General features: G+C 41.4%; 1 long non-coding RNA gene across 1 annotated transcript in view; it reads left to right on the forward strand.

The window, feature by feature from the left end:
- The first annotated feature begins 356 nt into the window (after positions 1-356).
- Positions 357-4,635, forward strand: part of LOC108312364 — a 10,694-nt gene continuing 6,415 nt past the window's right edge. Inside the window, exons 1-2 of the long non-coding RNA XR_005202100.1 lie at positions 357-443; positions 1,521-1,535. This is a non-coding gene — a long non-coding RNA (uncharacterized LOC108312364). The remainder of the gene's footprint in view (positions 444-1,520; positions 1,536-4,635) is intronic.

The raw sequence follows: 4,635 nt of genomic DNA on the forward strand, positions 1-4,635 counted from the left end.
AGCTTCTACTCTTTCTTGTGACCCAAAAGGATGAGTCATAGAAAAAAAAATAAAGCAACAGTTTGGATTTTGTTTTCTTTTTTTTTTTTAACATGAAGAAGAAAAATAAGGAGATGATACAATGTTCTAAAGTAGAAAGCATTGGCTAAGCATAAGGCAATCTGAGCTCCCAACCATCTCCTTTTTGGTTTTTTTGTTTGTTTATTTCATCAAGACAAGGTCTCAGTTGCCTAGGCTAGAGTGCAATGTTGTGATCATAGCTCACTGCAGTCTCAAACTTCCTACTTCACCCTCTCAAGTAGCTAGAACTACTAGCTTGGCTAAGTGTTTTAAAAAAGTTTTTTTGTAGAGATAGGGTTTCACTATGTTGCCCAGGCTGGTCTCAAACTCCTGGGCTCAAGCAGTCCTCCTGCCTTTGGCTCTCAAAGGACTGGGATTTACAGGTATGAGCCACCACGACCAGCCCTGTAACCATCACGTATTTGAGTTTTTGAAAACCACTTAGCATCTCTGTGTCTTTGTTTTCTCTTCTGTAAAATGAGATGACTGAACTGCTTGACCATGTGTTGGTGTAAATTAGATCATGAGAACGGAACACTGAGCATTGTATACCATGCTGGTCCACAGAGTGCAGCGACTGAGGGGCTGGACTGGGAGCCAGGCTGCCTGACTTCTGCTCCTCGGCTCAGGCTTTGAGAAGTCTGCCCTTGGCAAATCCTCCAACTACTTTGTATATCAGTCTTCTAATCTGAAAATTGGGATAATGCAGCACCTTCCTCACAAAGTTGTTGTGTTAAATGAACCAATATGTGTAAAAATGTTTAGAAAAATGCCTGACATGTGGAAAGTGCTAAGAAGTTACTAGTATTACTAATGCCAAGCAGGGAAGGGGTCTGTGGGTGGGAACCCTCCTTGTTACTTCCACCAAGTATTATTGTTTCCCTCTAGGGTATGAGAACTGTGGAAACCCAGCTTTACACTGTAGAGTTACTCTAATATAGCATATCACGGAGCTGCTTGCAGACTCCATTTAACAACAGCTTTGTCACAGGGCAGTTTTGCAAGAGTGACACTGAACTCTATTGTTTTCATTCTCGTTATCTGAAATGAACAGTTTGCAATATGTGATAATACCACCGGCATCTGTTTCTGAATGTTTCCACTCACAAGACCCAAAACACTTCCACAAAGAAAAGACTTTCTTTCTGTTGTTCTGGAGTCTTTCTAAAACAGCTTCTACTGGGAGATTAATTATAGAAGCCAGAGAATTTCCTGAAAATGGTAAAACATTTTAAAGTAATACTAAGACACTGCATGATAAATGGCTTGACTCTGTATTGCCTAACAATCCAAAAGAAAAATGCATGTGTGAAACAGAACAGGATGTAATGGAAATCTAAGTAGATGGACTGGAAAATGGATTTTATTAACTATTTACAGCGGCTGTGCAAGTTGTTTTTGTCTGTGCTTGAGAAAGTTCCGTCATTGTTTCTAGGCCTTTCTTGTTGCTTATTTTTCAGATTTGCAGCATAAACGTGAGTGGTTCCAAATGTCAGTGGTTGTCAGCTAGATCTCCAGGTAAGCCTCCCAGGTACTGCCAACCTTGCTTACAGCCAGACTGTGGCCTTCAGAGAAAACATCCTCCATTAAAGAAAGGGAAGAACTGAGAAAAAAAAAAGTACCTTTGCATCCTAGTGTATGCCTCATGCCACCATTGTTCTCAGTATTTTATCTTTATTGTAACAACAGAGCCAGGGTAATCAGCTGAGCAGTGAGCTAGTCCTTTAAGACATAACATATAATATGTCCCATTTGTGCATTTATTTTTTGAGGCAGAATTGCACTCTTTTTTGCCCAGGCTGGTGTGCAATGGTGCTATCTCGGCTCACCGCAACCTCTGCCTCCTGAGATCAAGAGATTCTCCTGCCTCAGCCTCCCGAGTAGCTGGGATTGCAGGCATATGCCACCATGCCCAGCTAATTTTGTATTTTTAATAGAGACAGGGTTTCTCCATGTTGGTCAGGCTGGTCTGAAACTCTCTACCTCAGGTGATCCAACCACCTGAACCTCCCAAAGTGCTGGGATTACAGGCATGAGCCACCGCACCCGGCCCATCATTTGTGCATTTTTAGAAGTCCATTCCAGAGAAAAATATTCCTTATATTTGGAAAGAGTTTCAATTTACTTTTTTATAAGGTGATTTGATCTTGCCTCAAAATATTCAATTATTTTTTCATTCCTAGTGGAATTTACCAAATAGTTTAAGAATGAGCAAGAGCCCTGGCTTCTCTGCTGTTGTTCTAGCTTCTGATCTATTCAGGGGACAGGAGGAGAGCCCTCGGGGTAACATTGTGGAGCCAGGGCTAGATGACTATATCAGTATACTAGATACCTACAAAATGAGGACACCTCGAAAAATATCACTTTGAAAAAAAGAATTTAAACATTGATATGTCAAAAGAAGCACTAAGACTGTCATCACAGTAGGAAAAATATAAGAGCATCGCTCTGCTTCTTTACTCTTAATTATGTCTTAGTACTGTTTTTATTTTTAATTCTATATGGAGGTGGCAGCACCGTAATCTTTTTAGTGCTTAGATCCTCTAAAATCTTAAGCCAATGCTGATATGACTCTTACATGTTCATGAAGTGGCCCACATGTGCCAGACACTTCTACATTCTGAGCTTCATGAGTACAGGGATCCTATGCTCTACCGCCCTTCCAGCCTCAGTACCCACAACAATATGGAGCACTCAGCAAGTACACAGTAGAGACTCCTATTAAGTCTGTATAACAGAAAGTCACTATTTCTGTTAGTAAAAATTCCAATGAATGTTGCTATTAAGGCAGCTCAGTTTAACTGATGAAGCCACTAAATGCCCAAGGTGCGATAGCTCTTGCCCTTTATCCAGTGGGGGACAAAAATGAATGTGTTTGAAACAATTAGTGCAGACCAAGAATGGTGTTGGGTGCTTTACATACGTCAATTCTCTCTTTAATCCTCTTTTCAAACCCTGAAGTCTGCATCACCAGCTCCATTTTACACAGAAAGAATCTGAAGCTTAGATAGGCTAAGCGATCTGACGAAAGTCATTCAACAGTAAATGAAATAGTGGAGCATCAGACCAAGGTCAGCCTGACCCCTAAACTACTGCTCTTTTTATTACACATGTTGCCAGACCACTTAAAGTTAGATAGACTGATCACTCGTGTCCAAAATCTAAGACAGATGTGTGTCAAAAATAGCCCAGCAAGTTACTATTAAGTCATGCTCAGCATTAAAAAAACAATAAAAATTAAGGAAACTGTAGTCAAGATTGCAGAAGAGAGTGAAGTAGGGGAAATTTTCTGACAGTTTTAGGTCACTAGGTAGCAATTCCTGGGTCTGTAAGTTTTAGAAAACTCCTGGCCCTTAGGACCCTAAGCCCTTAATTCACATTTTGAGAAGGCCTGTATTTGGAATAGAGCTAAGGGCATGAGCCTTGGGGTAGTTTCACAGGGCTTGGATTTTGCCCGACATTTTCTGAGCTGCGAAGATGGGGTGGGGTGAGGAGGTAGTGAGCCCCTAGGAAATGGTGCAACAATGCTGACAGAGGAAAGAGAAAAGAGGGGAAACATTCCTCAATTCTCTTTTCTTATACCTCACACACTGGCTCAGTTCTAGACCATTTTCAGAAAATCCTGGAATTTTCACAATAAATCAAACTGTAGCAATACCCAGAGCACCTGGAGACCAAAGTCTACGGGTTGTAGGTGAGGAAGGAAGCTGGGAAGTGAAGTAATCTCTCTTTTCTACCTGTTAGATGTCTGTATTTCTAGGCGACATTAAACTAACCAACTCTTCTTCCTCATAACAGAAAGAAAAGAGTTTCACTAGATGGGGAGAAGGTATTGGCTGCATACATGAAGAGCTGTCTTAAATGGAAGGCAGAGGCATAGATCCTGTGAAGTCTTTTGAAACAGGAGCCATAATTACCTGTCCCATCCATATGGGGTAGAGTTAAAGTGCAGGGAGGTAAACAGAGAGCCTTTCAAAGTTCTTCTAGCCAGAAATTTCTATAATTGTATGGTTCCTTTGGTTAATTCTCCATTCCATCTTATTCTTTTTCAGTCTACCTTTTCATTGGCTCCATTTGTAACAGAAAAGCGAAAGTTATTCCCCAGCTGTAGAAGGCCGAGTCCAGGTCGTACAGGATAATGAAATGGGAGCGCTCACAGACCCTAACATTAGACGATGAAACAGAAACTCACAGACCTCTGGACATGCCATGAAATGGGAAAATGTGTATTTTAGTTCCTCCACAGCACATGGGATTTTGAAGATCCAGGAGAGATAGGAGAATGGGTCATCATAGGTAATACTCATTATCTGATTTAACTGTCTAGCTTGCTCTTTGTTTTCTCTGGTATCTGAATACAAACTGAATGGTAAAAGAGAACACCAAAGCTAACAATGTGAACTGAGTGTGAGGTGCAGTAAGTCATGACAAGGAGGGGGTTTAAGAGCGTGCTGAGTCGGGCGCGGTGGCTCAAGCCTGTAATCCCAGCACTTTGGGAGGCCGAGGTGGATGGATCACGAGGTCAAGAGATCGAGACCATCCTGGTCAACATGGTGAAACCCCGTCTCTACTAAA

Source organism: Cebus imitator, unplaced genomic scaffold, assembly GCF_001604975.1.
Source record: "Cebus imitator isolate Cc_AM_T3 unplaced genomic scaffold, Cebus_imitator-1.0 Scaffold124, whole genome shotgun sequence".
In the NCBI taxonomy this organism is placed as follows: Eukaryota; Metazoa; Chordata; class Mammalia; order Primates; family Cebidae; genus Cebus; species Cebus imitator.